Below are 12599 nucleotides of genomic sequence, written 5' to 3' on the forward strand. Positions count from 1 at the left end.
CCATCATTCGAGGAGGCAATTGATTTGATGTAAGCGGAAGGTAGCAACAGTTCGGGGTGGGGACACAGGGGCGCAGAGGCAAACTTCTGGAAACTTCTGAAGTTGGCACGCGTTAAAGTCAGCGGCTCCGCCAAGAGATGTTGTTGTTGAAGTGTATCAGTGGGTTGGGACACGAATAAAACTTCGTTAGTTTAGAATTGGAGTTAAAGGTAGAGAGGGAGAGAGAGGACAGGAAATTTGAGAGGCAAAAGAGTGCAGATCACATTTCCTTTAGTCCTTACACTCATGGTAAATTTGTACATTCGTTTTAGCGGTAAAAAAAGGCAGACTTACAGCTGTGGAGGAAACCCTACGCCAACATACAGGAAATGGGAAAATGTCTCTCTTTCTTTCTGTTTTTCTTTGGCTACGTCTATTCTTATCAATTAGCAATTTATCATTTATGCAAACAAACAGCCGAACAACCAGCCGACTTCATTCAATAACTCTTCCACGAACAAAACTGTTGCGCCTGCGCGCTGCCCGCTGTCTGTCGGAATGTTTGCCTGTCAGCGAGAGGGTAGAGAGGGTAGAGAGGGTAGAGGGGGTAGAGAGTCCACAAATGGTTATGGCCACGGGAATTTACACAAAAATGCAATCAGCCTGCAAGCAGATAAATATACAAATTGTCGGGCCAGAGGACAGAGCACAGAGCACAGAGGATCCGGAGTGCGGACTGCACAAGACTGTCTGTCGTCTTATCATGAATGAATATTTACACAGCCCCTTTCGAGGAGTAGGGGTAGAAGGAGAGTTCGATAAATTTATCAGCCAGATATGCGATTAGCACAGCATTTGTTTAAACTTCATATTTAGCTGTCAGTTTCTGTTGAGTTGTTTGCAGTCGTCTCGCAGCCTTGGACAAGATACAGATTGTGTCGCGGCATGGCAGGGGATCGTTTGTTTGTGCCGCGAAGAAGCTATTTGTTTGTTTGTAGGATGAGGAATTGGTGCGTCAAATGAGGAATTGTTTGAGCAATATCAATCGATCGATGTTTGCTAGCGGATTTAATTTGAAATGGATGCACACTTTTAAGGATTAAATGCATAGGAAAGCATCGACAAAATATTTCAGCCAAAGTGGAAGACGAAGTGGAAACCTTTTATTCGTCACATAAAGCAATTATATAAGGAGGTCTCGTCGGCGAAATTTCTCCCCTAACAATGCTGTCAACAAGTGCGAGGGAAAGGGATCTGCGCTGTAAATGTGAGTAAAACGACAATGGAGTGTGCTGATTAACACTTTGATGGCATGGGGTTTAAAATTGCCCATTGCAAGAAAAGGAGTTGAAGTTTTCTTCGACAAGCAAACAAGCACTGAACTCTATGGAAATAAAACGAACGAAGACGCGCAGCCGACGAGACCTCCTTATATAATTGCTTCATGATTCGTCAAATATTTTCACTTTGTAGCAGCTTAATGTGGAAACTTTATAAAAACATAAAAAAACACACTTTTCACTTGCACTTTGCTTCTTTGCTTTGGCAACTAACCTTGAAACTCGCTTGCAATAAGAAATAGAGGACAAAAACAAATAATCTACGCAGAAAAATTTAAGTCCCGTTGGTTACTGCTTGAGGTTCACTTATGTTGTTTGTGTGTTTTTGCTGAGAGTGAGAGCGTCGGTGGCCAGAGAGTTCGGTTGGGTGTTTCTTTCATTGTTGTTGTTGCGAGAGTTGTGGACAGTTTGTATTGAGTGCGAGAGGCAAACGATTGCGAAACTAGAGAAGCACTCAATCATAAGAGAGACAAATAAGAGAGAGGGCGCGATCCACAGAAAATTGCGATGCTAATAACGAAGTGTAACAGAAAACGTGCATCTAGCTCCAACGATACGTCTCTATGTACATATGTATGTATGTATGTATGTATGTAAATATGTACGTTTATGTACTAGCACATGTATGTACATATGTACATATTTATCCACCTAAAGCCTTTGGAAATTAATGTCTAAAGAGTTGTATTTACCCGTACGGCAGCTACTGTATTCAATAAATAGAAGTTTCCATTTTCAATAGATCCAAACTCCGCTCACATCTATTGGAAACCTCCAAAAACCCTTCCGATCACACCTTATGAGGTCACACATTGGAAACGCTGTATGGATTAAGCAGATTAGCCGCGACAACACTCGAACTATTCATGGGGCAGCTCTAGCTCTATTGAAAACTGTGTCACCAAGTCAGAAAACATTCGAAAGTAACAGAGCGACACACGCGAGTATCGGCCGCCCCTGGAGGCAAACAACCATCCCCTGCCCCACTCCAAGTGCGCTCGACCAATCAATCAAAAAACGAGGCAGGCGAGAGACCATAAACCGATACCATCTACAAGTGCAGCCCCCGCCCCCACACGCACTCTCATACCGCGTTCCACTAACCCTGCCCGTCCCCTGCCCGTCCCCTCCCTTCCACCCGCTGCAGACTCTAGCGTGGAGGAGAGTTTTGTATCGCGCAAACAAAGCGAAGCGTTCCATAAATCATCGACAAGATCGGCGCTCTCTTCGCTCTACCCCAATGGAAAATCACAAACGGGCCTAAAGCCCGACCATAATGCCACATTATGACAAGTTGCGGCGCGTTACGCACGAGGCGAATGTAGTATCTACCCATCTTCACCGCTTGCAGCTTGTATCCCATATCTCGCATCTCTTCCATGTGTCGCCGAGTGTGTGAATATCTTGATTAATGCGAGCGGCAATTATTGGAAATTCATCAGCGTCCCCGCCAGGCAGACACCTCAACAAAAATTGGTATACAATTTATTTACTCGTGAAAATGTATCTCAAGGAAAGTAAAAACAAAATCAACAGTTACAAAATTTGCTCTTTTGTTGTGTTTCGCTTAAATTTCGGATGTTCCGGCAAAAAGGGGAAATTCAAAGTCTTATACAACATTTGAAAGAGAAATTCTTATCAGAAGAGCAAGCATCATGGAAAGAGAAATTGGAGTTGCAAACTTCTATTCAAGTTGGAGTAGCACAAAGTGTTGCACAGGTGTATATGCTGGGGCAGGTAACTCTGAGAGTCTCCTGGGAGAGTTTACTGCCAATATATGTCTAGGAATTAGTAGAAAGGGGAGCCAGGCAGAGGTTAAGATATTAACAACAAATTAAAATATTCTCCAGTATGCATACAAATATATTAAAGATGAAAAGACAAGCAAACCCAAATGTACAATTCACTTTGGCTACCTGAAACTCTAAAAAGAGAACAGCCAAATGGAACCCACAAAAGAGAACCAGCTCCAAAGAGCGCGAGACTGCAAAACTCAACGAAACGCCGCTCTTTCAGTCTCCCTCTCTCGCGTTTTCTCGCTCACTCTTCTACCATTTGGCTGGCTCTCTTAGCGTCCACTTTTACAACACCAATACATACAGCAATTGACTTTCGTTCGGTTTTTACATGCCACATGCCACATGCCACACAAACTGCTCTTCGTGCCGCCGCTGCTGCTGCCATCGTCGTCATAGCAGCTCCTTTGCGGCTTTACATCGCTCGTTCCATTCAATCGCTCGTCAACCTTCGCTCGGCGCGTTACAAGCATCGAAAGCCACCGACCGACCGAACGGCAACCCTCAAAACACAATCCTCAGGCCGCCCAGAGAGCGCTCCGCAGTCGACGTCGGCGTAGCAGCAAACGCTGAGGCAAGCAGCGAACAACGCGCCGGGCCGGGCCGCGGTCTAGAGTCGCGCGACGGCGTTTCAGACTCATCCCAGCGCCCGTGGCAACAGCAACGCTTCTTGCAGTACGACAATATACGAGTAGTTTTCGGTAAAACGGCGAAGTTCGCGCGCGTATCGCGGAGTGTCGCCACAGAGTGCCACAGAAATCGCATCGAATCGGAGGCAAGAATAACCGAATAGATAGTGTGTTTAAAATGCGGCAACTGTGCTTTTGGCGTCGCCATCAATGCGGGGCAAAGTGTGCTCTGGTGTGAAATGTGCCACATAGAAGGGCCCTCCACCAACATATGCAAAGCCTAAACCAGAGATCCAAAAGATACAAAATCTTTCGCGTGTGCATCGGCGCATCGATCGTGTGAATTGCATTTATTTTGCATTTACAATTTTTGAGTGTTTTAGTGGCAAGGGAAAAACAAAAATCCCCCTCAATACCCGCCACGAAATTGTGCAACAAAACTAAGGATTACAATCAGCAGATAAATCTAACAAAAAAATACATAAAGATTTTATACCTTTCAACAGCAAAAAATAAAACTTAAAGGTGAGTGGCACCCAGTCAAGAGAAGAAACCTTAGCGGAAATCGCAGTGAATTCTCGTTGCATCTCAATCAATCTCTGCAGAAATCAATTAAGAAACAATTGCTGCTTTGTGTTGAAATCAAAATCCAAAATCCCCACAAGCAATTATGTAAATAAAACCAGCTAGACGAAATCACAAAGTGAAGAAAGATAAATAAACAATTGCATAAATGCATGAAGCGAGTATCGGGTGCATAAATAATGAAACCAAATAATCAATTAGGAAATGGCCATGGAGCCATGGAGGCACGGGGCGGAAACAAGTTTCTTTATCAAATTGCCTTAAGTTTAGTTGGCAAAGATTGGTAATTAACACAAAACTGGCTAAATGAAGCCAGAACTTTGAGTCATTCTTTTGCAGAAAGAAAACAGAAGGAATAACACAAGGAAAAAGTGTTTTTATTTTCCGATAAGAGCCGAACTGCAAGCAGATGTGCAATAAATAGGTGCAAGAAGCAAAAAAGAAAGGGGTTCTGTTGCCTAAACAAATAAGTAAATGAATAAATCTAGCGGAGGAGTAGAAAAGAATGGGCGAAAAATGAGCAACCAGCAACGCAGCAGCTTTTATGAGAATATTATAATTATAATGGCTATCAAAATATATGAGGAAATAAATGAAGGGAAAGTCCCTGAAAATAGTGTCTCTACACGATAAATATGTGTATCCACAATCTGGTGCATGCACCGCAAAGGTTAAATCTAATCGCCTGCCAGCATTCCCCCTGCATTCCACGCATAACTAACCCATTTTGCCCCATATTTTGCCCAGCTCCCCGGACCACCGAACCCCCGAACCCCGACCCAAACCAACATTAATTAAACACAAATTAAGAAAAAGTCAAACTGTCAACATCTCGGGCTAATCAAAATAACCTGCTGTATCTTATAGATACGAGATACAAAGCGGCAGCCGGAGCAGGTCGTAAAAGTGCTAGAAAAAGAAACAACAGCAACAGCAACAGCAACAAAAAAGAAAGAATATCTTCGAGCATTTCTCTCTCTTGTGTGTTTGTGGAGAAAGATCTTTGCTTTCCCTCCCGAAAGATACCAGATTGTTATCTGCCAGATGCAGATCTGCCTGGCAACTTCACAGTTCTCTGGCAGCACTCCCTCTGTGGCGAAGTATTTCATAATTTCCACACTTGCTGTTCGAGAGGTAATTAAAATTCCACCCAGATATCATTCTTTCTTCTGTGCTGCTTGTTGTAAATAACTTTAATGAGTCTCCGCTCACACCCCCCACTTGATACTTCACTCACTTTGGGAAATTGTTTAGAATCTGAATGGCGAGATTGGGGAGGCATCCGCCAGATGCTTGTTCGTTCATCTGCAAAGATGCAGTGCCGCAATCGCGCGAACGGCGCATGCATAATTAATATCGTGTAAAAATCATAATTACACCAATTAAAATTTGTGTAAACAAGTTGGCAGCAGCCAAACGCAGCGCTCTCAATCATTATTATAAAATCTTGAGGAAACCCACAACCAGCCACTCCAAGCTGTGGCTCCTGTGTTTGTCTGAGTTTGGCTTTAGTTTGTGGCTTATTCATGCATGTTCATGAATATTTCATTTGCCCTGATGATTGATGACATTTGATTGATTTAATTATACTTCTATACAGCAAATTCTTCAGCCAAAAACGTAGCCTCAGACAATTGAATTTTGAATTTGCTTTCCGCAGACAAAAATGAAGAATAGTTTCCAAATAAAACAAAGCTGAATTTGTGGGGCTTTTGTTTTTTGAAATGTTCTACTCTCTGCATAAATCATTCTAAACGCAGGCGAGGTATAAGGAAACTCTTTTGATGGACTAAAATATATTTCATTTGATTAAATGTGTTTCTATTTATACTTGAATTAATTGAAATTCTTAGAAATAATTGATTGAATGCCTGAAGTATTCATTAAGCTAATATTAAACATGCTTTTCCATACATTTTGTGGCTAAATTCATAGGATTTCTTCCATATAATGACTGCCACTCCTCCATCTGTAACCGAATTTCGGCGGCTCCTCTGCTGCCTCCTTTTCTCACTCTCTGGCCCTGACGAAAACCACAACCAACAAAATTTATACCTGTCAACCTCTGTGTACCGCACTCTTTCCACCCAAAGAGAAAAAATGTCATTCTCGACTGCATTCACAGCATGCTGTGGCAGGGGCAGTGGTGCGACTGCTGGTTCGACAACATCGCCTTGTGTTTCCTCCCACATGCCGCAGCAGAAGTGGCTGCCAGTGTTGCAGTGTTGCTGCCACCGAATATTTGGCCCCTGGCTGGGGCACCTTCCTACTCCTCCGCGTCTTCTAATTAATTAGCATCTAACTAAGAATAATGTTTCCTGTGGCCACGGCCCCGTCTCCCCGTCTCCAGGACTCCTTCGATGTGGCAGTGGCTGGAGTCGACTGTCATAACTCGGCCGCAAGTTTATTTGTTTGCCTCAAAAAGAAAAGACACCGAAGCGGAGAGATAGAGGGAGAGGCCCTGGCAAAAGACACAGTGGCAAAGCCACAGCTACAGATACATCTAGAGATACAAACCGCACAGGTGCCACAATTTTCCTCAAAAGACCTTCTCGGCCAGAGAGAGGTGAAATAATTCTTTGGACGTCTGCCTGCTGCCTTTTTCCTCCGCTTTTTATTTAGTTTTTTTTTTTTGTGTTGTCTGCTTTGGGGTTTTTCTGGTATTTTGTTGCTGTTTTTTTTTATGTTTGTGTTAAATTGTAAAAGAATTTTCAGCCGTGCGGCTGCTTTTGAAGAAGAAGCTGCGCCCTCAAGTGGTGGCGCCCCTGAAAAATGTAGCCATGTGTCGGTGCATCTATGTGTGTTAGTCCCTTCAAAAGTAGCCCAAAATGTATCTGTATCTGTGCCTGGCACTTGGCATGTTGTTGGAAATTGTTCTTGCTTCTTCTCTCCCATGTAATGACTTGGCGCCAGGTCCACACACAGTTTTATTTGGTGGCAACAACGTGCCTAGAAGCTACAGCTAAGTCAACGCTTTTTCCAGCTCATTTTCAGTTCCTTTTCCACGCTAATTAGTTTGAAGAAAGAAAGGCGATGAAAAGTGCGGGAAAAGCGGGGCAAAAGCTGTGCGCTTAAGTATCTAAAATATTTCAAGCTGTCAAGCAGCTCGAATGGTAGCTAAAAAGCAAAGTAAAAGCAACCAAAAGGAAGACTTTAGTTAACTAAATGCATGAAAATGAAATGCAGTGAGAATACCCCAAAGAGATTACCATAAAATGTGATTTCCAATAAATCTGTCTACGCTTCCGTAGCTGTTTCTTTGTCGCATTTCTTGTATCTCACAATCTGAGAGTGCTCAACCGCCAGCCCCTTGGAACCCTTTTTGTTCCCAAGGAAAGGGAAAAAGACCACACAAACATTGAGATTTCCTGCCTGACTTCCTTGCCGATGACCCTCATCGAGGGCCCTACTCCCTGCCACAGATACTTGCCTCTCTCTATGTAAATGTATGCCCCTTGGTGTGGCCCCTAGACACGATCCATTATGGCGACGATTTCGTTGAGCTAATTAACTCCCGGTTACAGTTCACTGCGCAAAATTGCGATCAGGGAATGAACGAAGAAAGAAAACTGAAGAACCTCCCGAGACATATTAAATTTGTTGCATGCCCCTCACGAAACGGAAATGAATCGTCGCACTGATGACGACTTCCCGCATTTTGCCTTTGCTCTCCTTTGTCTGATCTACACACAGAGAAAAAGCATTGAAGCAAGTCGCTGCTGCTGCTGCTGCTGCTGCTGCTCACAGCTAGAAATTAGTGAACTTTGAGCCATCATCAACATCATCGTTGCAAGCATTTTTACGCATCACAAGACAATGGGGCATCATTAGCCCCGATCTGAAGGGACGCTCAGGGTCGCAGCCAAGCCCCCAGGCACGGAACCCTGAAAAGCCCAACCCAGCAAATCCATCAAAAATGCGGGAAGATTTTTGTATTTTTGTATTTTTGTATTTTTGTATAAATAAAATTTGGTTTGGTAATTAGGTTCTAAGTTGCCAAACTGCATACCCAAAAAGGGCCCTATGGGGCATGGGGTGGGGTGCTGTATGCATTTCCCCGAATCATTAATCAAAGGTCACACTCCTCCATTTCACTCCACTCCACACAGCTCTTTGCGGCTGACAAAGCTGTGTCATACATGCAATGAAATTCGTCAGCAGTCAACACGTTTTATTCGCTGGGATAAGAATATTGTGTTCCATTTAGTCAGTCAGTCAGAGTAAACCCATGCCTAGTCCCTTTCCCCGTTTGATTCCCTGGGGCATGCCACACACACGCACACAGAAGACACACGCCAGGTGTCGAAAATGTGTGTCATACGCTGGGGAGTCCACTCAAAAAAGGTTTCCACTGCGTGAAGGAGGGTTTCAACTGCCAAAGCAATAATTTCCAATACGGGAACGAGGGTTTTCCTATCCACTGCAGGCAGCAAGGTTTTGCCACTGCGAGGGTTGCTCCTGCCATGTCCAAATGGACAACATGTTTGCGTAATTAGAGCATCTGATGCTCCTGTTGTTGTTTCTGCCAGAGAGCGGGTTAAGTGCCGAATGTTCGGAAGAGTCTTGCAAGGGCTTAGGACAGCAATTGCTGCGGCAAACGAGCTGGAAAATGGATTTTTAGAGGCAGCAGCAGCACTCAGGGAGGTAGTTCGGGCAAGCTAAAAGGTTCTCCTGCCAATGTTTTTGTATATATAATGAATATAAATAATTTCTGAATTGTTTTTGAATGAAAGGAGTGGCTGATATTTTTTTATTTCACATTTATTTGGCTAATGACAGCCTCAAAAGATACTCTAAAAGTTTTGCCAACAGTTCCATTAAATCTGTAGCCATAAAATACAATTTTCTGGTAGCTTTCAATAGCGCAAATTTGATTTTCCTACTTATTAGTTCTAAACAGCTGTCTCTTTAGCTCCTTTTCCTTTGCCCAAATAATCCGTCTAATAATTCTCAAATGTTTCCGCGCAGAGTTTACAATCAAAACTCTATTTGTCTCGTACTTCAAACCCAAGTAAACCCCGTCGCACCCCGCCAGCATAAATGACTTTGGCAACTCATTCGTTTAACATCCATTAACTCCATTGGAGTCTCCAGCCAAAGCCCTGAAGCTAATAAAAAGCTTTTGTGGACTTCCTGCAACAACGGCACAGCCCCAAAAAACAAGCGTTTTTCCAGCGTTTTATGACCACAAAACCCGCAAAAGCGCAGCCAAAGCCCGGAATGAAATGTTTTTCTTTTGTTTTTCATCAGGCCGCCGCCGCCGCCGCCGCCTGGCTTGTTCCGGGTGCCATTAAAAGAACCGACTCTCCACCGAATGTGGCAACGTATGACACAATTGTTTTTGGGTTGCAAGTAGCAAGAGACAAATGCCTTTCAATAATGCACACGTGCAACATTGTGGCACAGAGAGAGAGAGAGAGAGCACGATGCTTTTAACTATTATTATTAGCTGCAATTCTGTGAGTGATGGTGGCGAGAAGATTCTGTGGAGAAGCTTAACTCACCTGAAGATACTTTCCATCACGTGCACTCCTCCTGCTATTGGTGGCTTCTGCCTTTGTTGCTTCTTTCACTTACAGTGCGCGTCATAAAGATTAATCAAGCGTTGCTAATTTGTCTGCTTCGGCTGCAAGTAAAAGAGAGAGAGAGAGAGGGAAAGAACGCCATGAAATGCCATAAAAACAATGAACCCGCGTCCAAGTCGCAGCTGCAATTGTGGCGCCCCAACCCTTTTTATAATGCCCAAAAATCGATAGAGAAAGAGAAAAAGAGAGAGAGAGAGAGCGAAAGAGGAGAACATGTGATGTGCCGGGATGTCCTGAGCCCGCTACGCTCCGATGATCGGCCTAACGACTGTCCTGTCTGTCTGAAAGTTCCATCTGTGTGCCGGCATGCCCCCTGCCACCCTTTCCTTTGTGTGTGCCGCTGCCACCGCTGCCACTGCTGCCGCTTCCTGTCAATCAGCGCTTTGTTGTTGCCCCGAGTTGTGGCAGCCACTTACTACCGCCTCTGCCTCATTGTCAATGCCAATGCTGGGCCCGTCATTCTCCTGCCCCTTACCCCAACAAAAAAATGCTGTGTTTTTTTTGGGTTTGAAAACATTTTTACATATTTCGTTGGCAAAGCAGAAGAAGCCCCAGCCCCAGCCCCAGCCCAAGCCAAGCCAAGCCACTCGGGTCGCTTATAATTCATAAAATAAAAATTCCAGTGCAGAGCAGGGCCACACACGAGGACGCACATGGATTGTGGCTGCCACATGATGATGACAAACCACAGACAAAGCGGGCAACAGGATGTTCCTGCCGTGTGGCAGTTCCTTCAATTGACGTTGCAGATGAGTGGCCAGGCAGCAGGCAGTAGGTGATGAGGGAAGAGATCCACTTTGATGCTGCCACACAAAGCCCCTGGGGGCATCGCCTTTCAGTTTTTTCGGGAATTTAACTGGCGGCTGGAGCCGCGACTTATTTTTGGGGTATTTTAAATTTGTTGTAAGAAGAGTTTCCAAAAAGATTTATTCCGCTTTTGAGGAGAATCTGTAATTGAACAATCTTTTGTGTGTAAATTGAAGGAATGAAAAACTACCGAAAGGAACGATAAAGGAGCTTTATGTGCATAATAATATATATGAATAATAAACATAAGTTCTAGGTGTGCCTATTCCTAAAGTTCTAAAGTTCAATGAAATTCTTAAGAAAATGCTCCCCACTTCCTACGATCTACATCGAAGTTTCCCATTTTAGAGATCTCTTGCTTTTTCTTTTCTTCTAAATATCATTGAAACTCTCATCCATTCCCCACTCATTCGGCATTCCCTGGCGCTATATCATTCCTCTAGTCGTAATGCGCCCTAACCTCTCGTCACCCCTCTTGGACGTGTGCCTGTCAATATCCTTGCGCTTCCTCGTTTCGCCCGTCTTGCCGTTTGGCCTTCTATCAGACATGTGACGACTGTCATTCTGCCACTTCAGAGGCCCTGAACCCACGCCCTGCTGCCTACTCGCGCACTTTATCCTCTCATATTCCCCGCATTTTGACTCCCTCGCTCGTTAGGTTGAACCCCTTCTTTGGGGTAGCCCCACCCCACCACTTATCATGCATAAAAGTCTAGAATTTGCCGCATTCTTTTCACGAAAAAAACTCGACTAATTTGATCCCCAGGCGCTGCTTGAGCCTGCGTCCCCAGGACACGGGACTCGACTCGAATCTCTTCCATTCCCCTTTGCTCCTTACTCCGTCTTTTCCGCCGCTTTCCACTTCCCACTTTCCACTCCACTGCCTCGCTGTGATTTCCTCAGCTTACCAAAGCGTGAAACATTTTTTCGCAACCTTGCGACCTCACACGCCTCCCTCATTCGCCTTCAGACTGCCACACTCCTGCTGCTTCCACATAGAAATTCAATATTGCTGCTCCATGTCTATGCTAATGAATGGCTCGCCAAGGAGCGAGCCAGCAGCAGCAGCAGCAGAAAGAGAGACAGAAATGGGACTAGAGAGTGTGGAGCAAAAGGGAGACATTCCTCGAAGGATTGGGATTTATTTATTTTTCCGGCTTCCTGTTTGGTAGCTTCTGACTCTCTTTGGTTTTCAACTGTATTTGATACCCTACCAAAAGGAGCTGGCTTGCCTTTTCGTGTGTGTTTTAAAGCATTTCAAATATATATACAACAAATAAGGAGTATTGTTGCCAACGAAGCAGACACACACAGAACAGAGAAAGATTTCAACTGAGTTTCTTAGTTGAATTTGATCAAAGTAAAACCACAACATCCATTAGAAATATTGAAAATATATTTGAGGGATTAACGCGATTACCAGCCCAGAATGCATCAGAAAGGGAAGTCGCCATAACCTTGATTGGTGCCATTGAATTTATATATTTAATTTATCTCTAGGTATCCCCCGCTTCGATCTATTTGTGGCACTTTTTAGTCCTCTCTTTCGTCCTTGTTTGGGGCTGCCTTTTTTGCGGTTTGACGCAGCCACTGAAAGTATGAAACACTCTTCTTTTTTTCGCATGTTGCTTTTTGCATATTTAATGGTCGCCCCTCGCCACCCACCTCGCTCACAAGGACAGACAAAATGGCGGCATTTGCCTTTTTTCGGGCCACCAGTCCCCATCCCCCGGCTCAGCACCCGCCGTGTGGTTAGGCGTTGATTTGTGGGCGCTTCGTTTGTTTGTTGTTTCCTCCTCGTCTCGTGTCTATTTGTGGTTTTTGTGGTTTTTGTGGTGGCGTCCCCGGCCCTAGCCCCAGCCCCAGAGCCAGCCCTAC

This window comes from Drosophila guanche, unplaced genomic scaffold, assembly GCF_900245975.1.
Source record: "Drosophila guanche unplaced genomic scaffold, DGUA_6, whole genome shotgun sequence".
Lineage (NCBI taxonomy): Eukaryota > Metazoa > Arthropoda > Insecta > Diptera > Drosophilidae > Drosophila > Drosophila guanche.